At 39.9% G+C, this 23,133-nt stretch overlaps 32 non-coding genes and 18 pseudogenes across 32 annotated transcripts; all 50 read left to right on the top strand.

Moving 5' to 3' along the window:
- The first annotated feature begins 292 nt into the window (after positions 1–292).
- LOC146035443 (5S ribosomal RNA) lies at positions 293–411 on the top strand (annotated as a pseudogene).
- Positions 412–756: 345 nt separating this feature from the next.
- On the top strand, positions 757–875 carry LOC146038309 (5S ribosomal RNA). The gene has a single exon (XR_014461916.1). It is a non-coding gene; the product is annotated as a 5S ribosomal RNA (ribosomal RNA).
- A 345-nt stretch (positions 876–1,220) lies between these two features.
- LOC146034367 (5S ribosomal RNA) lies at positions 1,221–1,339 on the top strand. The gene has a single exon (XR_014459779.1). It is a non-coding gene; the product is annotated as a 5S ribosomal RNA (ribosomal RNA).
- A 345-nt stretch (positions 1,340–1,684) lies between these two features.
- LOC146035550 (5S ribosomal RNA) lies at positions 1,685–1,803 on the top strand (annotated as a pseudogene).
- Positions 1,804–2,148: 345 nt separating this feature from the next.
- Positions 2,149–2,267, top strand: LOC146047300 (5S ribosomal RNA). Its single transcript, XR_014466016.1, has one exon. It is a non-coding gene; the product is annotated as a 5S ribosomal RNA (ribosomal RNA).
- A 345-nt stretch (positions 2,268–2,612) lies between these two features.
- Positions 2,613–2,731, top strand: LOC146036474 (5S ribosomal RNA; annotated as a pseudogene).
- Positions 2,732–3,075: 344 nt separating this feature from the next.
- Positions 3,076–3,194, top strand: LOC146047046 (5S ribosomal RNA). Its single transcript, XR_014465993.1, has one exon. It is a non-coding gene; the product is annotated as a 5S ribosomal RNA (ribosomal RNA).
- Positions 3,195–3,539: 345 nt separating this feature from the next.
- Positions 3,540–3,658, top strand: LOC146039657 (5S ribosomal RNA). Its single transcript, XR_014463127.1, has one exon. It is a non-coding gene; the product is annotated as a 5S ribosomal RNA (ribosomal RNA).
- Positions 3,659–4,003: 345 nt separating this feature from the next.
- LOC146038188 (5S ribosomal RNA) lies at positions 4,004–4,122 on the top strand. Its single transcript, XR_014461805.1, has one exon. It is a non-coding gene; the product is annotated as a 5S ribosomal RNA (ribosomal RNA).
- Positions 4,123–4,467: 345 nt separating this feature from the next.
- On the top strand, positions 4,468–4,586 carry LOC146035160 (5S ribosomal RNA). Its single transcript, XR_014460569.1, has one exon. It is a non-coding gene; the product is annotated as a 5S ribosomal RNA (ribosomal RNA).
- Positions 4,587–4,931: 345 nt separating this feature from the next.
- Positions 4,932–5,050, top strand: LOC146034048 (5S ribosomal RNA). Its single transcript, XR_014459460.1, has one exon. It is a non-coding gene; the product is annotated as a 5S ribosomal RNA (ribosomal RNA).
- Positions 5,051–5,395: 345 nt separating this feature from the next.
- On the top strand, positions 5,396–5,514 carry LOC146036714 (5S ribosomal RNA; annotated as a pseudogene).
- Positions 5,515–5,859: 345 nt separating this feature from the next.
- LOC146038067 (5S ribosomal RNA) lies at positions 5,860–5,978 on the top strand. The gene has a single exon (XR_014461694.1). It is a non-coding gene; the product is annotated as a 5S ribosomal RNA (ribosomal RNA).
- A 345-nt stretch (positions 5,979–6,323) lies between these two features.
- On the top strand, positions 6,324–6,442 carry LOC146035447 (5S ribosomal RNA; annotated as a pseudogene).
- Positions 6,443–6,787: 345 nt separating this feature from the next.
- LOC146036471 (5S ribosomal RNA) lies at positions 6,788–6,906 on the top strand (annotated as a pseudogene).
- A 345-nt stretch (positions 6,907–7,251) lies between these two features.
- On the top strand, positions 7,252–7,370 carry LOC146037302 (5S ribosomal RNA). The gene has a single exon (XR_014461006.1). It is a non-coding gene; the product is annotated as a 5S ribosomal RNA (ribosomal RNA).
- Positions 7,371–7,715: 345 nt separating this feature from the next.
- LOC146033329 (5S ribosomal RNA) lies at positions 7,716–7,834 on the top strand. The gene has a single exon (XR_014458744.1). It is a non-coding gene; the product is annotated as a 5S ribosomal RNA (ribosomal RNA).
- A 345-nt stretch (positions 7,835–8,179) lies between these two features.
- LOC146037945 (5S ribosomal RNA) lies at positions 8,180–8,298 on the top strand. Its single transcript, XR_014461583.1, has one exon. It is a non-coding gene; the product is annotated as a 5S ribosomal RNA (ribosomal RNA).
- A 345-nt stretch (positions 8,299–8,643) lies between these two features.
- LOC146033462 (5S ribosomal RNA) lies at positions 8,644–8,762 on the top strand. Its single transcript, XR_014458876.1, has one exon. It is a non-coding gene; the product is annotated as a 5S ribosomal RNA (ribosomal RNA).
- Positions 8,763–9,107: 345 nt separating this feature from the next.
- Positions 9,108–9,226, top strand: LOC146047641 (5S ribosomal RNA). The gene has a single exon (XR_014466047.1). It is a non-coding gene; the product is annotated as a 5S ribosomal RNA (ribosomal RNA).
- A 345-nt stretch (positions 9,227–9,571) lies between these two features.
- LOC146036830 (5S ribosomal RNA) lies at positions 9,572–9,690 on the top strand (annotated as a pseudogene).
- A 345-nt stretch (positions 9,691–10,035) lies between these two features.
- Positions 10,036–10,154, top strand: LOC146047531 (5S ribosomal RNA). The gene has a single exon (XR_014466037.1). It is a non-coding gene; the product is annotated as a 5S ribosomal RNA (ribosomal RNA).
- Positions 10,155–10,499: 345 nt separating this feature from the next.
- Positions 10,500–10,618, top strand: LOC146038839 (5S ribosomal RNA; annotated as a pseudogene).
- A 345-nt stretch (positions 10,619–10,963) lies between these two features.
- LOC146035438 (5S ribosomal RNA) lies at positions 10,964–11,082 on the top strand (annotated as a pseudogene).
- A 345-nt stretch (positions 11,083–11,427) lies between these two features.
- Positions 11,428–11,546, top strand: LOC146035061 (5S ribosomal RNA). Its single transcript, XR_014460470.1, has one exon. It is a non-coding gene; the product is annotated as a 5S ribosomal RNA (ribosomal RNA).
- Positions 11,547–11,891: 345 nt separating this feature from the next.
- Positions 11,892–12,010, top strand: LOC146037482 (5S ribosomal RNA; annotated as a pseudogene).
- Positions 12,011–12,356: 346 nt separating this feature from the next.
- On the top strand, positions 12,357–12,475 carry LOC146035430 (5S ribosomal RNA; annotated as a pseudogene).
- Positions 12,476–12,820: 345 nt separating this feature from the next.
- LOC146035050 (5S ribosomal RNA) lies at positions 12,821–12,939 on the top strand. Its single transcript, XR_014460459.1, has one exon. It is a non-coding gene; the product is annotated as a 5S ribosomal RNA (ribosomal RNA).
- A 345-nt stretch (positions 12,940–13,284) lies between these two features.
- On the top strand, positions 13,285–13,403 carry LOC146037471 (5S ribosomal RNA; annotated as a pseudogene).
- A 346-nt stretch (positions 13,404–13,749) lies between these two features.
- LOC146034984 (5S ribosomal RNA) lies at positions 13,750–13,868 on the top strand. The gene has a single exon (XR_014460393.1). It is a non-coding gene; the product is annotated as a 5S ribosomal RNA (ribosomal RNA).
- Positions 13,869–14,213: 345 nt separating this feature from the next.
- LOC146047035 (5S ribosomal RNA) lies at positions 14,214–14,332 on the top strand. The gene has a single exon (XR_014465992.1). It is a non-coding gene; the product is annotated as a 5S ribosomal RNA (ribosomal RNA).
- A 345-nt stretch (positions 14,333–14,677) lies between these two features.
- LOC146034973 (5S ribosomal RNA) lies at positions 14,678–14,796 on the top strand. Its single transcript, XR_014460382.1, has one exon. It is a non-coding gene; the product is annotated as a 5S ribosomal RNA (ribosomal RNA).
- A 345-nt stretch (positions 14,797–15,141) lies between these two features.
- LOC146041754 (5S ribosomal RNA) lies at positions 15,142–15,260 on the top strand. The gene has a single exon (XR_014463579.1). It is a non-coding gene; the product is annotated as a 5S ribosomal RNA (ribosomal RNA).
- A 345-nt stretch (positions 15,261–15,605) lies between these two features.
- On the top strand, positions 15,606–15,724 carry LOC146037824 (5S ribosomal RNA). The gene has a single exon (XR_014461472.1). It is a non-coding gene; the product is annotated as a 5S ribosomal RNA (ribosomal RNA).
- Positions 15,725–16,069: 345 nt separating this feature from the next.
- LOC146035072 (5S ribosomal RNA) lies at positions 16,070–16,188 on the top strand. Its single transcript, XR_014460481.1, has one exon. It is a non-coding gene; the product is annotated as a 5S ribosomal RNA (ribosomal RNA).
- A 345-nt stretch (positions 16,189–16,533) lies between these two features.
- LOC146037151 (5S ribosomal RNA) lies at positions 16,534–16,652 on the top strand (annotated as a pseudogene).
- A 345-nt stretch (positions 16,653–16,997) lies between these two features.
- Positions 16,998–17,116, top strand: LOC146033086 (5S ribosomal RNA). The gene has a single exon (XR_014458502.1). It is a non-coding gene; the product is annotated as a 5S ribosomal RNA (ribosomal RNA).
- Positions 17,117–17,461: 345 nt separating this feature from the next.
- LOC146038485 (5S ribosomal RNA) lies at positions 17,462–17,570 on the top strand (annotated as a pseudogene).
- A 345-nt stretch (positions 17,571–17,915) lies between these two features.
- LOC146047024 (5S ribosomal RNA) lies at positions 17,916–18,034 on the top strand. The gene has a single exon (XR_014465991.1). It is a non-coding gene; the product is annotated as a 5S ribosomal RNA (ribosomal RNA).
- Positions 18,035–18,379: 345 nt separating this feature from the next.
- Positions 18,380–18,498, top strand: LOC146035127 (5S ribosomal RNA). The gene has a single exon (XR_014460536.1). It is a non-coding gene; the product is annotated as a 5S ribosomal RNA (ribosomal RNA).
- Positions 18,499–18,844: 346 nt separating this feature from the next.
- On the top strand, positions 18,845–18,963 carry LOC146046694 (5S ribosomal RNA). The gene has a single exon (XR_014465961.1). It is a non-coding gene; the product is annotated as a 5S ribosomal RNA (ribosomal RNA).
- A 345-nt stretch (positions 18,964–19,308) lies between these two features.
- Positions 19,309–19,427, top strand: LOC146033075 (5S ribosomal RNA). Its single transcript, XR_014458491.1, has one exon. It is a non-coding gene; the product is annotated as a 5S ribosomal RNA (ribosomal RNA).
- A 345-nt stretch (positions 19,428–19,772) lies between these two features.
- On the top strand, positions 19,773–19,891 carry LOC146035706 (5S ribosomal RNA; annotated as a pseudogene).
- Positions 19,892–20,235: 344 nt separating this feature from the next.
- Positions 20,236–20,354, top strand: LOC146033583 (5S ribosomal RNA). Its single transcript, XR_014458997.1, has one exon. It is a non-coding gene; the product is annotated as a 5S ribosomal RNA (ribosomal RNA).
- A 345-nt stretch (positions 20,355–20,699) lies between these two features.
- LOC146037703 (5S ribosomal RNA) lies at positions 20,700–20,818 on the top strand. Its single transcript, XR_014461361.1, has one exon. It is a non-coding gene; the product is annotated as a 5S ribosomal RNA (ribosomal RNA).
- A 345-nt stretch (positions 20,819–21,163) lies between these two features.
- Positions 21,164–21,282, top strand: LOC146036634 (5S ribosomal RNA; annotated as a pseudogene).
- Positions 21,283–21,627: 345 nt separating this feature from the next.
- Positions 21,628–21,746, top strand: LOC146033064 (5S ribosomal RNA). The gene has a single exon (XR_014458480.1). It is a non-coding gene; the product is annotated as a 5S ribosomal RNA (ribosomal RNA).
- Positions 21,747–22,091: 345 nt separating this feature from the next.
- Positions 22,092–22,200, top strand: LOC146038474 (5S ribosomal RNA; annotated as a pseudogene).
- Positions 22,201–22,545: 345 nt separating this feature from the next.
- LOC146035699 (5S ribosomal RNA) lies at positions 22,546–22,664 on the top strand (annotated as a pseudogene).
- Positions 22,665–23,009: 345 nt separating this feature from the next.
- Positions 23,010–23,128, top strand: LOC146046023 (5S ribosomal RNA). The gene has a single exon (XR_014465723.1). It is a non-coding gene; the product is annotated as a 5S ribosomal RNA (ribosomal RNA).
- The last annotated feature ends 5 nt before the right edge of the window (positions 23,129–23,133 follow it).

Here is a 23,133-nt window from a genome sequence, read left to right as displayed (position 1 = left end):
TTTTTCTTTTTATTGCCAGCACAGACATTTGGAAGAGGTCAAACAGACACAATAGCCATCACCTAAAGACTTACCACACTGTTTAGGCCCAATTCCAACTGCTTTTGGCAGCTAAACAGTGTTGAGCCTCTTTAGTAGTTTAATTTAAGACCCCCTGCTAATATCATGTCCTGTAGGTCTTTTTACATTACCAACACATGATTTTTTTCAGTAAGCCAATACAGTTAGGAAACTTTTTTATTAGCTTACCTGGTGATAGATGTAGAAGAGGGCAAAAAAGTGCCTGAATCTCACCTACAGCCAAACCACATTGGATAGGCCCAATTTCGTCTGATCTTGGATGCTAAGCAGTGTTGGGCCTGGTTAGTACTTGGGTGGGAGACCACGTGGGAACACCAGGTGCTGTAGGTTTTTTCACATTACTGGCAAATTGTTTTTATTCTCTAGCTATTTAAAATGGAAACTTTTTCTTTTTATTGCCAGTACAGACATTTGGAAGAGGTCAAACAGACACAATAGCCATCACCTAAAGACTTACCACACTGTTTAGGCCCAATTCCAACTGCTTTTGGCAGCTAAACAGTGTTGAGCCTCTTTAGTAGTTTAATTTAAGACCCCCTGCTAATATCATGTCCTGTAGGTCTTTTTAAATTACCAACACATGATTTTTTTCAGTAAGCCAATACAGTTAGGAAACTTTTTTATTAGCTTACCTGGTGATAGATGTAGAAGAGGGCAAAAAAGTGCCTGTATCTCACCTACAGCCATACCACATTGGATAGGCCCAATCTCGTCTGATCTTGGAAGCTAAGCAGTGTTGGGCCTGGTTAGTACTTGGGTGGGAGACCACATGGGAACACCAGGTGCTGTAGGTTTTTTCACATTACTGGCAAATTGTTTTTATTCTCTAGCTATTTAAATTGGAAACTTTTTATTTTTATTGCCAGCACAGACATTTGGAAGAGGTCAAACAGACACAATAGCCATCACCTAAAGACTTACCACACTGTTTAGGCCCAATTCAAACTGCTTTTGGCAGCTAAACAGTGTTGAGCCTCTTTAGTAGTTTAATTTAAGACCCCCTGCTAATATCATGTCCTGTAGGTCTTTTTACATTACCAACACATGATTTTTTTCAATAAGCCAAAACAGTTAGGAAACTTTTTTATTAGCTTACCTGGTGATAGAAGAAGAAGAGGGCAATAAAGTCCCTGTATCTCACTTACAGCCATACCACATTGGATAGGCCCAATCTTGTCCGACCTTGGAAGCTAAGCAGTGTTGGGCCTGGTTAGTACTTGGGTGGGAGACCACGTGAGAACACCAGGTGCTGTAGGTTTTTTCACATTACTGGCAAATTGTTTTTATTCTCTAGCTATTTAAATTGGAAACTTTTTCTTTTTATTGCCAGCACAGACATTTGGAAGAGGTCAAACAGACACAATAGCCATCACCTAAAGACTTACCACACTGTTTAGGCCCAATTCCAACTGCTTTTGGCAGCTAAACAGTGTTGAGCCTCTTTAGTAGTTTAATTTAAGACCCCCTGCTAATATCATGTCCTGTAGGTCTTTTTACATTACCAACACATGATTTTTTTCAGTAAGCCAATACAGTTAGGAAACTTTTTTATTAGCTTACCTGGTGATAGATGTAGAAGAGGGCAAAAAAGTGCCATTATCTCACCTACAGCCATACCACATTGGATAGACCCAATCTCGTCTGATATTGGAAGCTAAGCAATGTTGGGCCTGGTTAGTACTTGGGTGGGAGACCACATGGGAACACCAGGTGCTCTAGTTTTTTTCACATTACTGGCAAATTGTTTTTATTCTCTAGCTATTTAAATTGGAAACTTTTTCTTTTTATTGCCAGCACAGACATTTGGAAGAGGTCAAACAGACACAATAGCCATCACCTAAAGACTTACCACACTGTTTAGGCCCAATTCCAACTGCTTTTGGCAGCTAAACAGTGTTGAGCCTCTTTAGTAGTTTAATTTAAGACCCCCTGCTAATATCATGTCCTGTAGGTCTTTTTACATTACCAACACATGATTTTTTTCAGTAAGCCAATACAGTTAGGAAACTTTTTTATTAGCTTACCTGGTGATAGATGTAGAAGAGGGCAAAAAAGTGCCTGTATCTCACCTACAGCCATACCACATTGGATAGGCCCAATCTCGTCTGATCTTTGAAGCTAAGCAGTGTTGGGCCTGGTTAGTACTTGGGTGGGAGACCACATGGGAACACCAGGTGCTGTAGGTTTTTTCACATTACTGGCAAATTGTTTTTATTCTCTAGCTATTTAAATTGGAAACTTTTTCTTTTTATTGCCAGTACAGACATTTGGAAGAAGTCAAACAGACACAATAGCCATCACCTAAAGACTTACCACACTGTTTAGGCCCAATTCCAACTGCTTTTGGCAGCTAAACAGTGTTGAGCCTCTTTAGTTGTTTAATTTAAGACCCCCTGCTAATATCATGTCCTGTAGGTCTTTTTACATTACCAACACATGATTTTTTTCAGTAAGCCAATACAGTTAGGAAACTTTTTTATTAGCTTACCTGGTGATAGATGTAGAAGAGGGCAAAAAAGTGCGTGTATCTCACATACAGCCATACCACATTGGATAGGCCCAATCTTGTCTGATCTTGGAAGCTAAGTAGAGTTGGGCCTGGTTAGTACTTGGGTGGGAGACCACATGGGAACACCAGGTGCTGTAGGTTTTTTCACATTACTGGCAAATTGTTTTTATTCTCTAGCTATTTAAATTGGAAACTTTTTCTTTTTATTGCAACACAGACATTTGGAAGAGGTCAAACAGACACAATAGCCATCACCTAAAGACTTACCACACTGTTTAGGCCCAATTCCAACTGCTTTTGGCAGCTAAACAGTGTTGAGCCTCTTTAGTAGTTTAATTTAAGACCCCCTGCTAATATCATGTCCTGTAGGTCTTTTTACATTACCAACACATGATTTTTTTCAGTAAGCCAATACAGTTAGGAAACTTTTTTATTAGCTTACCTGGTGATAGAAGTAGAAGAGGGCAAAAAAGTGCCTGTATCTCACCTACAGCCATACCACATTGGATAGGCCCAATCTCGTCCGATGTTGGAAGCTAAGCAGTGTTGGGCCTGGTTAGTACTTGGGTGGGAGACCACATGGGAACACCAGGTGCTGTAGGTTTTTTCACATTACTGGCAAATTGTTTTTATTCTCTAGCTATTTTAATTGGAAACTTTTTCTTTTTATTGCCAGCACAGACATTTGGAAGAGGTCAAACAGACACAATAGCCATCACCTAAAGACTTACCACACTGTTTAGGCCCAATTCCAACTGCTTTTGGCAGCTAAACAGTGTTGAGCCTCTTTAGTAGTTTAATTTAAGACCCCCTGCTAATATCATGTCCTGTAGGTCTTTTTACATTACCAACACATGATTTTTTTCAGTAAGCCAATACAGTTAGGAAACTTTTTTATTAGCTTACCTGGTGATAGATGTAGAAGAGGGCAAAAAAGTGCCTGAATCTCACCTACAGCCATACCACATTGGATAGGCCCAATCTCGTCTGATCTTGGAAGCTAAGCAGTGTTGGGCCTGGTTAGTACTTGGGTGGGAGACCACGTGGGAACACCAGGTGCTGTAGGTTTTTTCACATTACTGGCAAATTGTTTTTATTCTCTAGCTATTTAAAATGGAAACTTTTTCTTTTTATTGCCAGTACAGACATTTGGAAGAGGTCAAACAGACACAATAGCCATCACCTAAAGACTTACCACACTGTTTAGGCCCAATTCCAACTGCTTTTGGCAGCTAAACAGTGTTGAGCCTCTTTAGTAGTTTAATTTAAGACCCCCTGCTAATATCATGTCCTGTAGGTCTTTTTAAATTACCAACACATGATTTTTTTCAGTAAGCCAATACAGTTAGGAAACTTTTTTATTAGCTTACCTGGTGATAGATGTAGAAGAGGGCAAAAAAGTGCCTGTATCTCACCTACAGCCATACCACATTGGATAGGCCCAATCTCGTCTGATCTTGGAAGCTAAGCAGTGTTGGGCCTGGTTAGTACTTGGGTGGGAGACCACATGGGAACACCAGGTGCTGTAGGTTTTTTCACATTACTGGCAAATTGTTTTTATTCTCTAGCTATTTAAATTGGAAACTTTTTATTTTTATTGCCAGCACAGACATTTGGAAGAGGTCAAGCAGACACAATAGCCATCACCTAAAGACTTACCACACTGTTTAGGCCCAATTCAAACTGCTTTTGGCAGCTAAACAGTGTTGAGCCTCTTTAGTAGTTTAATTTAAGACCCCCTGCTAATATCATGTCCTGTAGGTCTTTTTACATTACCAACACATGATTTTTTTCAATAAGCCAAAACAGTTAGGAAACTTTTTTATTAGCTTACCTGGTGATAGAAGAAGAAGAGGGCAATAAAGTCCCTGTATCTCACTTACAGCCATACCACATTGGATAGGCCCAATCTTGTCCGATCTTGGAAGCAAAGCAGTGTTGGGCCTGGTTAGTACTTGGGTGGGAGACCACATGAGAACACCAGGTGCTGTAGGTTTTTTCACATTACTGGCAAATTGTTTTTATTCTCTAGCTATTTAAATTGGAAACTTTTTCTTTTTATTGCCAGCACAGACATTTGGAAGAGGTCAAACAGACACAATAGCCATCACCTAAAGACTTACCACACTGTTTAGGCCCAATTCCAACTGCTTTTGGCAGCTAAACAGTGTTGAGCCTCTTTAGTAGTTTAATTTAAGACCCCCTGCTAATATCATGTCCTGTAGGTCTTTTTACATTACCAACACATGATTTTTTTCAGTAAGCCAATACAGTTAGGAAACTTTTTTATTAGCTTACCTGGTGATAGATGTAGAAGAGGGCAAAAAAGTGCCATCATCTCACCTACAGCCATACCACATTGGATAGACCCAATCTCGTCTGATCTTGGAAGCTAAGCAGTGTTGGGCCTGGTTAGTACTTGGGTGGGAGACCACATGGGAACACCAGGTGCTCTAGTTTTTTTCACATTACTGGCAAATTGTTTTTATTCTCTAGCTATTTAAATTGGAAACTTTTTCTTTTTATTGCCAGCACAGACATTTGGAAGAGGTCAAATAGACACAATAGCCATCACCTAAAGACTTACCACATTGTTTAGGCCCAATTCCAACTGCTTTTGGCAGCTAAACAGTGTTAAACCTCTTTAGTAGTTTAATTTAAGACCCCCTGCTAATATGTTGTCCTGTAGGTCTTTTTACATTACCAACACATGATTTTTTTCAGTAAGCCAATACAGTTAGGAAACTTTTTTATTAGCTTACCTGGTGATAGAAGTAGAAGAGGGCAAAAAAGTGCCTGTATCTCACCTACAGCCATACCACATTGGATCGGCCCAATCTCGTCTGTTCTTTGAAGCTAAGCAGTGTTGGGCCTGGTTAGTACTTGGGTGGGAGACCACATGGGAACACCAGGTGCTGTAGATTTTTTCACATTACTGGCAAATTGTTTTTATTCTCTAGCTATTTAAATTGGAAACTTTTTCTTTTTATTGCCAGCACAGACATTTGGAAGAGGTCAAACAGACACAATAGCCATCACCTAAAGACTTACCACACTGTTTAGGCCCAATTCCAACTACTTTTGGCAGCTAAACAGTGTTGAGCCTCTTTAGTAGTTTAATTTAAGATCCCCTGCTAATATCATGTCCTGTAGGTCTTTTTACATTACCAACACATGATTTTTTTCAGTAAGCCAATAGAGTTAGGAAACTTTTGCATTAGCTTACCTGGTGATAGATGTAGAAGAGGGCAAAAAAGTGCCTGTATCTCACCTACAGCCATACCACATTGGATAGGCCCAATCTCGTCTGATCTTGGAAGCTAAGCAGTGTTGGGCCTGGTTAGTACTTGGGTGGGAGACCACATGGGAACACCAGGTGCTGTAGGTTTTTTCACATTACTGGCAAATTGTTTTTATTCTCTAGCTATTTAAATTGGAAACTTTTTCTTTTTATTGCCAGCACAGACATTTGGAAGAGGTCAAACAGACACAATAGCCATCACCTAAAGACTTACCACACTGTTTAGGCCCAATTCCAACTGCTTTTGGCAGCTAAACAGTGTTGAGCCTCTTTTGTAGTTTAATTTAAGACCCCCTGCTAATATCATGTCCTGTAGGTCTTTTTACATTACCAACACATGATTTTTTTCAGTAAGCCAATACAGTTAGGAAACTTTTGTATTAGCTTACCTGGTGATAGAAGTAGAAGAGGGCAAAAAAGTGCCTGTATCTCACCTACCGCCATACCACATTGGATAGGCCCAATCTCGTCTGATCTTTGAAGCTAAGCAGTGTTGGGCCTGGTTAGTACTTGGGTGGGAGACCACATGGGAACACCAGGTGCTGTAGGTTTTTTCACATTACTGGCAAATTGTTTTTATTCTCTAGCTATTTAAATTGGAAACTTTTTCTTTTTATTGCCAGTACAGACATTTGGAAGAAGTCAAACAGACACAATAGCCATCACCTAAAGACTTACCACACTGTTTAGGCCCAATTCCAACTGCTTTTGGCAGCTAAACAGTGTTGAGCCTCTTTAGTTGTTTAATTTAAGACCCCCTGCTAATATCATGTCCTGTAGGTCTTTTTACATTACCAACACATGATTTTTTTCAGTAAGCCAATACAGTTAGGAAACTTTTTTATTAGCTTACCTGGTGATAGATGTAGAAGAGGGCAAAAAAGTGCCTGTATCTCACATACAGCCATACCACATTGGATAGGCCCAATCTTGTCTGATCTTGGAAGCTAAGTAGAGTTGGGCCTGGTTAGTACTTGGGTGGGAGACCACATGGGAACACCAGGTGCTGTAGGTTTTTTCACATTACTGGCAAATTGTTTTTATTCTCTAGCTATTTAAATTGGAAACTTTTTCTTTTTATTGCCAGCACAGACATTTGGAAGAGGTCAAACAGACACAATAGCCATCACCTAAAGACTTACCACACTGTTTAGGCCCAATTTCAACTGCTTTTGGCAGCTAAACAGTGTTGAGCCTCTTTAGTAGTTTAATTTAAGACCCCCTGCTAATATCATGTCCTGTAGGTCTTTTTACATTACCAACACATGATTTTTTTCAGTAAGCCAATACAGTTAGGAAACTTTTTTATTAGCTTACCTGGTGATAGAAGTAGAAGAGGGCAAAAAAGTGCCTGTATCTCACCTACAGCCATACCACATTGGATAGGCCCAATCTCGTCCGATCTTGGAAGCTAAGCAGTGTTGGGCCTGGTTAGTACTTGGGTGGGAGACCACATGGGAACACCAGGTGCTGTAGGTTTTTTCACATTACTGGCAAATTGTTTTTATTCTCTAGCTATTTTAATTGGAAACTTTTTCTTTTTATTGCCAGCACAGACATTTGGAAGAGGTCAAACAGACACAATAGCCATCACCTAAAGACTTACCACACTGTTTAGGCCCAATTCCAACTGCTTTTGGCAGCTAAACAGTGTTGAGCCTCTTTAGTAGTTTAATTTAAGACCCCCTGCTAATATCATGTCCTGTAGGTCTTTTTACATTACCAACACATGATTTTTTTCAGTAAGCCAATACAGTTAGGAAACTTTTTTATTAGCTTACCTGGTGATAGATGTAGAAGAGGGCAAAAAAGTGCCTGAATCTCACCTACAGCCAAACCACATTGGATAGGCCCAATTTCGTCTGATCTTGGAAGCTAAGCAGTGTTGGGCCTGGTTAGTACTTGGGTGGGAGACCACGTGGGAACACCAGGTGCTGTAGGTTTTTTCACATTACTGGCAAATTGTTTTTATTCTCTAGCTATTTAAAATGGAAACTTTTTCTTTTTATTGCCAGTACAGACATTTGGAAGAGGTCAAACAGACACAATAGCCATCACCTAAAGACTTACCACACTGTTTAGGCCCAATTCCAACTGCTTTTGGCAGCTAAACAGTGTTGAGCCTCTTTAGTAGTTTAATTTAAGACCCCCTGCTAATATTATGTCCTGTAGGTCTTTTTAAATTACCAACACATGATTTTTTTCAGTAAGCCAATACAGTTAGGAAACTTTTTTATTAGCTTACCTGGTGATAGATGTAGAAGAGGGCAAAAAAGTGCCTGTATCTCACCTACAGCCATACCACATTGGATAGGCCCAATCTCGTCTGATCTTGGAAGCTAAGCAGTGTTGGGCCTGGTTAGTACTTGGGTGGGAGACCACATGGGAACACCAGGTGCTGTAGGTTTTTTCACATTACTGGCAAATTGTTTTTATTCTCTAGCTATTTAAATTGGAAACTTTTTATTTTTATTGCCAGCACAGACATTTGGAAGAGGTCAAACAGACACAATAGCCATCACCTAAAGACTTACAACACTGTTTAGGCCCAATTCAAACTGCTTTTGGCAGCTAAACAGTGTTGAGCCTCTTTAGTAGTTTAATTTAAGACCCCCTGCTAATATCATGTCCTGTAGGTCTTTTTACATTACCAACACATGATTTTTTTCAATAAGCCAAAACAGTTAGGAAACTTTTTTATTAGCTTACCTGGTGATAGAAGAAGAAGAGGGCAATAAAGTCCCTGTATCTCACTTACAGCCATACCACATTGGATAGGCCCAATCTTGTCCGATCTTGGAAGCTAAGCAGTGTTGGGCCTGGTTAGTACTTGGGTGGGAGACCACGTGAGAACACCAGGTGCTGTAGGTTTTTTCACATTACTGGCAAATTGTTTTTATTCTCTAGCTATTTAAATTGGAAACTTTTTCTTTTTATTGCCAGCACAGACATTTGGAAGAGGTCAAACAGACACAATAGCCATCACCTAAAGACTTACCACACTGTTTAGGCCCAATTCCAACTGCTTTTAGCAGCTAAACAGTGTTGAGCCTATTTAGTAGTTTAATTTAAGACCCCCTGCTAATATGTTGTCCTGTAGGTCTTTTTACATTACCAACACATGATTTTTTTCAGTAAGCCAATACAGTTAGGAAACTTTTTTATTAGCTTACCTGATGATAGAAGTAGAAGAGGGCAAAAAAGTGCCGGTATCTCACCTACAGCCATACCACATTGGATAGGCCCAATCTCATCTGATCTTGGAAGCTAAGCAGTGTTGGGCCTGGTTAGTACTTGGGTGGGAGACCACATGGGAACACCAGGTGCTGTAGGTTTTTTCACATTACTGGCAAATTGTTTTTATTCTCTAGCTATTTAAATTGGAAACTTTTTCTTTTTATTGCCAGCACAGACATTTGGAAGAGGTCAAACAGACACAATAGCCATCACCTAAAGACTTACCACATTGTTTAGGCCCAATTCCAACTGCTTTTGGCAGCTAAACAGTGTTGAACCTCTTTTGTAGTTTAATTTAATACCCCCTGCTAATATCATGTCCTGTAGGTCTTTTTACATTACCAACACATGATTTTTTTCAGTAAGCCAATACAGTTAGGAAACTTTTGTATTAGCTTACCTGGTGATAGAAGTAGAAGAGGGCAAAAAAGTGCCTGTATCTCACCAACAGCCATACCACATTGGATAGGCCCAATCTCGTCTGTTCTTTGAAGCTAAGCAGTGTTGGGCCTGGTTAGTACTTGGGTGGGAGACCACATGGGAACACCAGGTGCTGTAGATTTTTTCACATTACTGGCAAATTGTTTTTATTCTCTAGCTATTTAAATTGGAAACTTTTTCTTTTTATTGCCAGCACAGACATTTGGAAGAGGTCAAACAGACACAATAGCCATCACCTAAAGACTTACCACACTGTTTAGGCCCAATTCCAACTGCTTTTGGCAGCTAAACAGTGTTGAGCCTCTTTTGTAGTTTAATTTAAGACCCCCTGCTAATATCATGTCCTGTAGGTCTTTTTACATTACCAACACATGATTTTTTTCAGTAAGCCAATACAGTTAGGAAACTTTTTTATTAGCTTACCTGGTGATAGATGTAGAAGAGGGCAAAAAAATGCCTTTATCTCACCTACAGCCATACCACATTGGATAGGCCCAATCTCGTCTGATCTTGGAAGCTAAGCATTGTTGGGCCTGGTTAGTACTTGGGTGGGAGACCACATGGGAACACCAGGTGCTATAGGTTTTTTCACATTACTGGCAAATTGTTTTTATTCTCTAGCTATTTAAATTGGAAACTTTTTCTTTTTATTGCCAGTACAGACATTTGGAAGAAGTCAAACAGACACAATAGCCATCACCTAAAGACTTACCACACTGTTTAGGCCCAATTCCAACTGCTTTTGGCAGCTAAACAGTGTTGAGCCTCTTTAGTAGTTTAATTTAAGACCCCCTGCTAATATCATGTCCTGTAGGTCTTTTTACATTACCAACACATGATTTTTTTCAGTAAGCCAATACAGTTAGGAAACTTTTTTATTAGCTTACCTGGTGATAGATGTAGAAGAGGGCAAAAAAGTGCCTGTATCTCACATACAGCCTTACCACATTGGATAGGCCAAATCTCGTTTGATCTTGGAAGCTAAGTAGAGTTGGGCCTGGTTAGTACTTGGGTGAGAGACCATATGGGAACACCAGGTGCTGTAAGTTTTTTCACATTACTGGCAAATTGTTTTTATTCTCTAGCTATTTAAATTGGAAACTTTTTCTTTTTATTGCCAGCACAGACATTTGGAAGAGGTCAAACAGACACAATAGCCATCACCTAAAGACTTACCACACTGTTTAGGCCCAATTCCAACTGCTTTTGGCAGCTAAACAGTGTTGAGCCTCTTTAGTAGATTAATTTAAGACCCCCTGCTAATATCATGTCCTGTAGGTCTTTTTACATTACCAACACATGATTTTTTTCAGTAAGCCAATACAGTTAGGAAACTTTTTTATTAGCTCACATTGTGATAGATGTAGAAGAGGGCAAAAAAGTGCCTGTATCTCACATACAGCCATACCACATTGGATAGGCCCAATCTCGTCTGATCTTGGAAGCTAAGTAGAGTTGGGCCTGGTTAGTACTTGGGTGGGAGACCACATGGGAACACCAGGTGCTGTAGGTTTTTTCACATTACTGGCAAATTGTTTTTATTCTCTAGCTATTTAAATTGGAAACTTTTTCTTTTTATTGCCAGCACAGACATTTGGAAGAGGTCAAACAGACACAATAGCCATCACCTAAAGACTTACCACACTGTTTAGGCCCAATTCCAACTGCTTTTGGCAGCTAAACAGTGTTGAGCCTCTTTAGTAGTTTAATTTAAGACCCCCTGCTAATATCATGTCCTGTAGGTCTTTTTACATTACCAACACATGATTTTTTTCAGTAAGCCAATACAGTTAGGAAACTTTTTTATTAGCTTACCTGGTGATAGAAGTAGAAGAGGGCAAAAAAGTGCCTGTATCTCACCTTCAGCCATACCACATTGGATCTGCCCAATCTCGTCCGATCTTGGAAGCTAAGCAGTGTTGGGCCTGGTTAGGACTTGGGTGGGAGACCACATGGGAACACCAGGTGCTGTAGGTTTTTTCACATTACTGGCAAATTGTTTTTATTCTCTAGCTATTTAAATTGGAAACTTTTTCTTTTTATTGCCAGCACAGACATTTGGAAGAGGTCAAACACACACAATAGCCATCACCTAAAGACTTGCCACACTGTTTAGGCCCAATTCCAACTGCTTTTGGCAGCTAAACAGTGTTGAGCCTCTTTAGTAGTTTAATTTAAGACCCCCTGCTAATATCATGTCCTGTAGGTCTTTTTACATTACCAACACATGATTTTTTTCAGTAAGCCAATACAGTTAGGAAACTTTTTTATTAGCTTACCTGGTGATAGAAGTAGAAGAGGGCAAAAAAGTGCCTGCATCTCACCTACAGCCATACCACTTTGGATCGGCCCAATATCGTCCGATCATGGAAGCTAAGCAGTGTTGGGCCTGGTTAGTACTTGGGTGGGAGACCACATGGGAACACCAGGCGCTGTAGGTTTTTTTCACATTACTTGCAAATTGTTTTTATTCTCTAGCTATTTAAATTGGAAACTTTTTCTTTTTATTGCCAGCACAGACATTTGGAAGAAGTCAAACAGACACAATAGCCATCACCTAAAGACTTACCACACTGTTTAGGCCCAATTCCAACTGCTTTTGGCAGCTAAACAGTGTTGAGCCTCTTTAGTAGTATAATTTAAGACCCCCTGCTAATATCATGTCCTGTAGGTCTTTTTACATTACCAACACATGATTTTTTTCAGTAAGCCAATACAGTTAGGAAACTTTTTTATTAGCTCACATTGTGATAGATGTAGAAGAGGGCAAAAAAGTGCCTGTATCTCACATACAGCCATACCACATTGGATAGGCCCAATCTCGTCTGATCTTGGAAGCTAAGTAGAGTTGGGCCTGGTTAGTACTTGGGTGGGAGACCACATGGGAACACCAGGTGCTGTAGGTTTTTTCACATTACTGGCAAATTGTTTTTATTCTCTAGCTATTTAAATTGGAAACTTTTTCTTTTTATTGCCAGCACAGACATTTGGAAGAGGTCAAACAGACACAATAGCCATCACCTAAAGACTTACCACACTGTTTAGGCCCAATTCCAACTGCTTTTGGCAGCTAAACAGTGTTGAGCCTCTTTTGTAGTTTAATTTAAGACCCCCTGCTAATATCATGTCCTGTAGGTCTTTTTACATTACCAACACATGATTTTTTTCAGTAAGCCAATACAGTTAGGAAACTTTTTTATTAGCTTACCTGGTGATAGAAGTAGAAGAGGGCAAAAAAGTGCCTGTATCTCACCTTCAGCCATACCACATTGGATCTGCCCAATCTCGTCCGATCTTGGAAGCTAAGCAGTGTTGGGCCTGGTTAGGACTTGGGTGGGAGACCACATGGGAACACCAGGTGCTGTAGGTTTTTTCACATTACTGGCAAATTGTTTTTATTCTCTAGCTATTTAAATTGGAAACTTTTTCTTTTTATTGCCAGCACAGACATTTGGAAGAGGTCAAACACACACAATAGCCATCACCTAAAGACTTGCCACACTGTTTAGGCCCAATTCCAACTGCTTTTGGCAGCTAAACAGTGTTGAGCCTCTTTAGTAGTTTAATTTAAGACCCCCTGCTAATATCATGTCCTGTAGGTCTTTTTACATTACCAACACATGATTTTTTTCAGTAAGCCAATACAGTTAGGAAACTTTTTTATTAGCTTACCTGGTGATAGAAGTAGAAGAGGGCAAAAAAGTGCCTGCATCTCACCTACAGCCATACCACTTTGGATCGGCCCAATATCGTCCGATCATGGAAGCTAAGCAGTGTTGGGCCTGGTTAGTACTTGGGTGGGAGACCACATGGGAACACCAGGCGCTGTAGGTTTTTTTCACATTACTTGCAAATTGTTTTTATTCTCTAGCTATTTAAATTGGAAACTTTTTCTTTTTATTGCCAGCACAGACATTTGGAAGAAGTCAAACAGACACAATAGCCATCCCCTAAAGACTTACCACACTGTTTAGGCCCAATTCCAACTGCTTTTGGCAGCTAAACAGTGTTGAGCCTCTTTAGTAGTATAATTTAAGACCCCCTGCTAATATCATGTCCTGTAGGTCTTTTTACATTACCAACACATGATTTTTTTCAGTAAGCCAATACAGTTAGGAAACTTTTTTATTAGCTTACCTGGTGATAGATGTAGAAGAGGGCAAAAAAGTGCCTGTATCTCACATACAGCCATACCACATTGGATAGGCCCAATCTCATCTGATCTTGGAAGCTAAGTAGAGTTGGGCCTGGTTAGTACTTGGGTGGGAGACCACATGGGAACACCAGGTGCTGTAGGTTTTTTCACATTACTGGCAAATTGTTTTTATTCTCTAGCTATTTAAATTGGAAACTTTTTCTTTTTATTGCCAGTACAGACATTTGGAAGAAGTCAAACAGACACAATAGCCATCACCTAAAGACTTACCACACTGTTTAGGCCCAATTCCAACTGCTTTTGGCAGCTAAACAGTGTTGAGCCTCTTTAGTAGTTTAATTTAAGACCCCCTGCTAATATCATGTCCTGTAGGTCTTTTTACATTACCAACACATGATTTTTTTCAGTAAGCCAATACAGTTAGGAAACTTTTTTATTAGCTTACCTGGTGATAGATGTAGAAGAGGGCAAAAAAGTGCCTGTATCTCACATACAGCCATACCACATTGGATAGGCCCAATCTCATCTGATCTTGGAAGCTAAGTAGAGTTGGGCCTGGTTAGTACTTGGGTGGGAGACCACATGGGAACACCAGGTGCTGTATGTTTTTTCACATCACTGGCAAATTGTTTTTATTCTCTAGCTATTTAAATTGGAAACTTTTTCTTTTTATTGCCAGTACAGACATTTGGAAGAAGTCAAACAGACACAATAGCCATCACCTAAAGACTTACCACACTGTTTAGGCCCAATTCCAACTGCTTTTGGCAGCTAAACAGTGTTGAGCCTCTTTAGTAGTTTAATTTAAGACCCCCTGCTAATATCATGTCCTGTAGGTCTTTTTACATTACCAACACATGATTTTTTTCAGTAAGCCAATACAGTTAGGAAACTTTTTTATTAGCTTACCTGGTGATAGATGTAGAAGAGGGCAAAAAAGTGCCTGTATCTCACATACAGCCATACCACATTGGATAGGCCCAATCTCATCTGATCTTGGAAGCTAAGTAGAGTTGGGCCTGGTTAGTACTTGGGTGGGAGACCACATGGGAACACCAGGTGCTGTAGGTTTTTTCACATTACTGGCAAATTGTTTTTATTGTCTAGCTATTTAAATTGGAAACTTTTTCTTTTTATTGCCAGCACAGACATTTGGAAGAGGTCAAACAGACACAATAGCCATCACCTAAAGACTTACCACACTGTTTAGGCCCAATTCCAACTGCTTTTGGCAGCTAAACAGTGTTGAGCCTCTTTAGTAGTTTAATTTAAGACCCCCTGCTAATATCATGTCCTGTAGGTCTTTTTACATTACCAACACATGATTTTTTTCAGTAAGCCAATACAGTTAGGAAACTTTTTTATTAGCTTACCTGGTGATAGATGTAGAAGAGGGCAAAAAAGTGCATGTATCTCACCTACAGCCATACCACATTGGATAGGCCCAATCTCGTCTGATCTTGGAAGCTAAGCACTGTTGGGCCTGGTTAGTACTTGGGTGGGAGACCACATGGGAACACCAGGTGCTGTAGGTTTTTTCACATTACTGGCAAATTGTTTTTATTCTCTAGCTATTTAAATTGGAAACTTTTTCTTTTTATTGCCAGTACAGACATTTGGAAGAGGTCAAACAGACACAATAGCCATCACCTAAAGACTTACCACACTGTTTAGGCCCAATTCCAACTGCTTTTGGCAGCTAAACAGTGTTGAGCCTCTTTAGTAGTTTAATTTAAGACCCCCTGCTAATATCATGTCCTGTAGGTCTTTTTACATTACCAACACATGATTTTTTTCAGTAAGCCAATACAGTTAGGAAACTTTTTTATTAGCTTACCTGGTGATAGATGTAGAAGAGGGCAAAAAAGTGCCTGTATCTCACCTACAGCCATACCACATTGGATAGGCCCAATCTCGTCTGATCTTGGAAGCTAAGCAGTGTTGGGCCTGGTTAGTACTTGGGTGGGAGACCACATGGGAACACCAGGTGCTGTAGGTTTTTTCACATTACTGGCAAATTGTTTTTATTCTCTAGCTATTTAAATTGGAAACTTTTTCTTTTTATTGCCAGTACAGACATTTGGAAGAGGTCAAACAGACACAATAGCCATCACCTAAAGACTTACCACACTGTTTAGGCCCAATTCCAACTGCTTTTGGCAGCTAAACAGTGTTGAGCCTCTTTAGTAGTTTAATTTAAGACCCCCTGCTAATATCATCTCCTGTAGGTCTTTTTACATTACCAACACGTGATTTTTTTCAATAAGCCAATACAGTTAGGAAACTTTTTTATTAGCTTACCTGGTGATAGAAGAATAAGAGGGCAATAAAGTCCCTGTATCTCACTTACAGCCATACCACATTGGATCGGCCCAATCTCGTCCGATATTGGAAGCTAAGCAGTGTTGGGCCTGGTTAGTACTTGGGTGGGAGACCACATGAGAACACCAGGTGCTGTAGGTTTTTTCACATTACTGGCAAATTGTTTTTATTCTCTAGCTATTTAAATTGGAAACTTTTTCTTTTTATTGCCAACACAGACATTTGGAAGAGGTCAAACAGACACAATAGCCATCACCTAAAGACTTACCACACTGTTTTGGCCCAATTCCAACTGCTTTTGGCAGCTAAACAGTGTTGAGCCTCTTTAGTAGTTTAATTTAAGACCCCCTGCTAATATCATGTCCTGTAGGTCTTTTTACATTACCAACACATGATTTTTTTCAGTAAGCCAATACAGTTAGGACACTTTTTTATTAGCTTACCTGGTGATAGAAGTAGAAGAGGGCAAAAAAGTGCCTGTATCTCACCTACAGCCATACCACATTGGATCGGCCCAATATCGTCCGATCATGGAAGCTAAGCAGTGTTGGGCCTGGTTAGTACTTGGGTGGGAGACCACATTGGAACACCAGGTGCTGTAGGTTTTTTCACATTACTGGCAAATTGTTTTTATTCTCTAGCTATTTAAATTGGAAACTTTTTCTTTTTATTGCCAGCACAGACATTTGGAAGAGGTCAAACAGACACAATAGCCATCACCTAAAGACTTACCACACTGTTTAGGCCCAATTCCAACTGCTTTTGGCAGCTAAACAGTGTTGAGCCTCTTTAGTAGTTTAATTTAAGACCCCCTGCTAATATCATGTCCTGTAGGTCTTTTTACATTACCAACACATGATTTTTTTCAGTAAGCCAATACAGTTAGGAAACTTTTGTATTAGCTTACCTGGTGATAGAAGTAAAAGAGGGCAAAAAAGTGCCTGTATCTCACCTACAGCCATACCACATTGGATAGGCCCAATCTCGTCTGATCTTGGAAGCTAAGCAGTGTTTGGCCTGGTTAGTACTTGGGTGGGAGACCACATGGGAACACCAGGTGCTGTAGGTTTTTTCACATTACTGGCAAATTGTTTTTATTCTCTAGCTATTTAAATTGGAAACTTTTTCTTTTTATTGCCAGCACAGACATTTGGAAGAGGTCAAACAGACACAATAGCCATCACCTAAAGACTTACCACACTGTTTAGGCCCAATTCCAACTGCTTTTGGCAGCTAAACAGTGTTGAGCCTTTTTAGTAGTTTAATTTAAGACCCCCTGCTAATATCATGTCCTGTAGGTCTTTTTACATTACCAACACATGATTTTTTTCAGTAAGCCAATACAGTTAGGAAACTTTTTTATTAGCTTACCTGGTGATAGATGTAGAAGAGGGCAAAAAAGTGCCTGTATCTCACCTACAGCCATACCACATTGGATAGTCCTGATCTTGGACGCTAAGCAGTGTTGGGCCTGGTTAGTACTTGGGTGGGAGACCACATGGGAACACCAGGTGCTGTAGGTTTTTTCACATTACTGGCAAATTGTTTTTATTCTCTAGCTATTTAAATTGGAAACTTTTTCTTTTTATTGCCAGCACAGACATTTGGAAGAGGTCAAACAGACACAATAGCCATCACCTAAAGACTTACCACACTGTTTAGGCCCAATTCCAACTGCTTTTGGCAGCTAAACAGTGTTGAGCCTCTTTAGTAGTTTAATTTAAGACCCCCTGCTAATATCATGTCCTGTAGGTCTTTTTACATTACCAACACATGATTTTTTTCAGTAAGCCAATACAGTTAGGAAACTTTTTTATTAGCTTACCTGGTGATAGATGTAGAAGAGGGCAAAAAAGTGCCTGTATCTCACATACAGCCATACCACATTGGATAGGCCCAATCTCATCTGATCTTGGAAGCTAAGTAGAGTTGGGCCTGGTTAGTACTTGGGTGGGAGACCACATGGGAACACCAGGTGCTGTATGTTTTTTCACATCACTGGCAAATTGTTTTTATTCTCTAGCTATTTAAATTGGAAACTTTTTCTTTTTATTGCCAGTACAGACATTTGGAAGAAGTCAAACAGACACAATAGCCATCACCTAAAGACTTACCACACTGTTTAGGCCCAATTCCAACTGCTTTTGGCAGCTAAACAGTGTTGAGCCTCTTTAGTAGTTTAATTTAAGACCCCCTGCTAATATCATGTCCTGTAGGTCTTTTTACATTACCAACACATGATTTTTTTCAGTAAGCCAATACAGTTAGGAAACTTTTTTATTAGCTTACCTGGTGATAGAAGTAGAAGAGGGCAAAAAAGTGCCTGTATCTCACCTACAGCCATACGACATTGGATCGGCCCAATCTCGTCTGATCTTGGAAGCTAAGCAGTGTTGGGCCTGATTAGTACTTGGGTGGGAGACCACATGGGAACTCCAGGTGCTGTAGGTTTTTTTCACATTACTGGCAAATTGTTTTTATTCTCTAGCTATTTAAATTGGAAACTTTTTCTTTTTATTGCCAGCACAGACATTTGGAAGAGGTCAAACAGACACAATAGCCATCACCTAAAGACTTACCACACTGTTTAGGCCCAATTCCAACTGCTTTTGGCAGCTAAACAGTGTTGAGCCTCTTTAGTAGTTTAATTTAAGACCCCCTGCTAATATCATGTCCTGTAGGTCTTTTTACATTACCAACACATGATTTTTTTCAGTAAGCCAATACAGTTAGGAAACTTTTTTATTAGCTTACCTGGTGATAGATGTAGAAGAGGGCAAAAAAGTGCCTGTATCTCACCTACAGCCATACCACATTGGATAGTCCCAATCTTGTCTGATCTTGGAAGCTAAGCAGTGTTGGGCCTGGTTAGTACTTGGGTGGGAGACCACATGGGAACACCAGGTGCTGTAGGTTTTTTCACATTACTGGCAAATTGTTTTTATTCTCTAGCTATTTAAATTGGAAACTTTTTCTTTTTATTGCCAGCACAGACATTTGGAAGAGGTCAAACAGACACAATAGCCATCACCTAAAGACTTACCACACTGTTTAGGCCCAATTCCAACTGCTTTTGGCAGCTAAACAGTGTTGAGCCTCTTTAGTAGTTTAATTTAAGACCCCCTGCTAATATCATGTCCTGTAGGTCTTTTTACATTACCAACACATGATTTTTTTCAGTAAGCCAATACAGTTAGGAAACTTTTGTATTAGCTTACCTGGTGATAGAAGTAAAAGAGGGCAAAAAAGTGCCTGTATCTCACCTACAGCCATACCACATTGGATAGGCCCAATCTCGTCTGATCTTGGAAGCTAAGCAGTGTTTGGCCTGGTTAGTACTTGGGTGGGAGACCACATGGGAACACCAGGTGCTGTAGGTTTTTTCACATTACTGGCAAATTGTTTTTATTCTCTAGCTATTTATATTGGAAACTTTTTCTTTTTATTGCCAGCACAGACATTTGGAAGAGGTCAAACAGACACAATAGCCATCACCTAAAGACTTACCACACTGTTTAGGCCCAATTCCAACTGCTTTTGGCAGCTAAACAGTGTTGAGCCTCTTTTGTAGTTTTATTTAAGACCCCCTGCTAATATCATGTCCTGTAGGTCTTTTTACATTACCAACACATGATTTTTTTCAGTAAGCCAATACAGTTAGGAAACTTTTGTATTAGCTTACCTGGTGATAGAAGTAGAAGAGGGCAAAAAAGTGCCTGTATCTCACCTACAGCCATACCACATTGGATAGGCCCAATCTCGTCTGATCTTTGAAGCTATGCAGTGTTGGGCCTGGTTAGTACTTGGGTGGGAGACCACATGGGAACACCAGGTGCTGTAGGTTTTTCACATTACTGGCAAATTGTTTTTATTCTCTAGCTATTTAAATTGGAAACTTTTTCTTTTTATTGCCAGTACAGACATTTGGAAGAAGTCAAACAGACACAATAGCCATCACCTAAAGACTTACCACACTGTTTAGGCCCAATTCCAACTGCTTTTGGCAGCTTAACAGTGTTGAGCCTCTTTAGTAGTTTCATTTAAGACCCCCTGCTAATATCATGTCCTGTAGGTCTTTTTACATTACCAACACATGATTTTTTTCAGTAAGCCAATACAGTTAGGAAACTTTTTTATTAGCTTACCTGGTGATAGATGTAGAAGAGGGCAAAAAAGTGCCTTTATCTCACCTACAGCCATACCACATTGGATAGGCCCAATCTCGTCAGATCTTGGAAGCTAAGCAGTGTTGGGCCTGTTTAGTACTTGGGTGGGAGACCACATGGGAACACCAGGTGCTATAGGTTTTTTCACATTACTGGCAAATTGTTTTTATTCTCTAGCTATTTAAATTGGAAACTTTTTCTTTTTATTGCCAGCACAGACATTTGGAAGAGGTCAAACAGACACAATAGCCATCACCTAAAGACTTACCACACTGTTTAGGCCCAATTCCAACTGCTTTTGGCAGCTAAACAGTGTTGAGCCTCTTTAGTAGTTTAATTTAAGACCCCCTGCTAATATCATGTCCTGTAGGTCTTTTTACATTACCAACACATGATTTTTTTCAGTAAGCCAATACAGTTAGGAAACTTTTTTATTAGCTTACCTGGTGATAGATGTAGAAGAGGGCAAAAAAGTGCATGTATCTCACCTACAGCCATACCACATTGGATAGGCCCAATCTCGTCTGATCTTGGAAGCTAAGCAGTGTTGGGCCTGGTTAGTACTTGGGTGGGAGACCACATGGGAACACCAGGTGCTGTAGGTTTTTTCACATTACTGGCAAATTGTTTTTATTCTCTAGCTATTTAAATTGGAAACTTTTTCTTTTTATTGCCAACACAGACATTTGGAAGAGGTCAAACAGACACAATAGCCATCACCTAAAGACTTACCACACTGTTTTGGCCCAATTCCAACTGCTTTTGGCAGCTAAACAGTGTTGAGCCTCTTTAGTAGTTTAATTTAAGACCCCCTGCTAATATCATGTCCTGTAGGTCTTTTTACATTACCAACACATGATTTTTTTCAGTAAGCCAATACAGTTAGGACACTTTTTTATTAGCTTACCTGGTGATAGAAGTAGAAGAGGGCAAAAAAGTGCCTGTATCTCACCTACAGCCATACCACATTGGATCGGCCCAATATCGTCCGATCATGGAAGCTAAGCAGTGTTGGGCCTGGTTAGTACTTGGGTGGGAGACCACATGGGAACACCAGGTGCTGTAGGTTTTTTCACATTACTGGCAAATTGTTTTTATTCTCTAGCTATTTAAATTGGAAACTTTTTCTTTTTATTGCCAGCACAGACATTTGGAAGAGGTCAAACAGACACAATAGCCATCACCTAAAGACTTACCACACTGTTTAGGCCCAATTCCAACTGCTTTTGGCAGCTAAACAGTGTTGAGCCTCTTTAGTAGTTTAATTTAAGACCCCCTGCTAATATCATGTCCTGTAGGTCTTTTTACATTACCAACACATGATTTTTTTCAGTAAGCCAATACAGTTAGGAAACTTTTGTATTAGCTTACCTGGTGATAGAAGTAAAAGAGGGCAAAAAAGTGCCTGTATCTCACCTACAGCCATACCACATTGGATAGGCCCAATCTCGTCTGATCTTGGAAGCTAAGCAGTGTTTGGCCTGGTTAGTACTTGGGTGGGAGACCACATGGGAACACCAGGTGCTGTAGGTTTTTTCACATTACTGGCAAATTGTTTTTATTCTCTAGCTATTTAAATTGGAAACTTTTTCTTTTTATTGCCAGCACAGACATTTGGAAGAGGTCAAACAGACACAATAGCCATCACCTAAAGACTTACCACACTGTTTAGGCCCAATTCCAACTGCTTTTGGCAGCTAAACAGTGTTGAGCCTTTTTAGTAGTTTAATTTAAGACCCCCTGCTAATATCATGTCCTGTAGGTCTTTTTACATTACCAACACATGATTTTTTTCAGTAAGCCAATACAGTTAGGAAACTTTTTTATTAGCTTACCTGGTGATAGATGTAGAAGAGGGCAAAAAAGTGCCTGTATCTCACCTACAGCCATACCACATTGGATAGTCCTGATCTTGGACGCTAAGCAGTGTTGGGCCTGGTTAGTACTTGGGTGGGAGACCACATGGGAACACCAGGTGCTGTAGGTTTTTTCACATTACTGGCAAATTGTTTTTATTCTCTAGCTATTTAAATTGGAAACTTTTTCTTTTTATTGCCAGTACAGACATTTGGAAGAGGTCAAACAGACACAATAGCCATCACCTAAAGACTTACCACACTGTTTAGGCCCAATTCCAACTGCTTTTGGCAGCTAAACAGTGTTGAGCCTCTTTTGTAGTTTAATTTAAGACCCCCTGCTAATATCATGTCCTGTAGGTCTTTTTACATTACCAACACATGATTTTTTTCAGTAAGCCAATACAGTTAGGAAACTTTTGTATTAGCTTACCTGGTGATAGAAGTAGAAGAGGGCAAAAAAGTGCCTGTATCTCACCTACAGCCATACCACATTGGATAGGCCCAATCTCGTCTGATCTTTGAAGCTATGCAGTGTTGGGCCTGGTTAGTACTTGGGTGGGAGACCACATGGGAACACCAGGTGCTGTAGGTTTTTTCACATTACTGGCAAATTGTTTTTATTCTCTAGCTATTTAAATTGGAAACTTTTTCTTTTTATTGCCAGTACAGACATTTGGAAGAAGTCAAACAGACACAATAGCCATCACCTAAAGACTTACCACACTGTTTAGGCCCAATTCCAACTGCTTTTGGCAGCTTAACAGTGTTGAGCCTCTTTAGTAGTTTCATTTAAGACCCCCTGCTAATATAATGTCCTGTAGGTCTTTTTACATTACCAACACATGATTTTTTTCAGTAAGCCAATACAGTTAGGAAACTTTTTTATTAGCTTACCTGGTGATAGATGTAGAAGAGGGCAAAAAAGTGCCTTTATCTCACCTACAGCCATACCACATTGGATAGGCCCAATCTCGTCAGATCTTGGAAGCTAAGCAGTGTTGGGCCTGGTTAGTACTTGGGTGGGAGACCACATGGGAACACCAGGTGCTATAGGTTTTTTC

Source organism: Crinia signifera, chromosome 1, assembly GCF_055691185.1.
Source record: "Crinia signifera chromosome 1, ASM5569118v1, whole genome shotgun sequence".
Taxonomy (NCBI): domain Eukaryota; kingdom Metazoa; phylum Chordata; class Amphibia; order Anura; family Myobatrachidae; genus Crinia; species Crinia signifera.
This window is presented reverse-complemented; position numbering and strand designations above follow the sequence as displayed.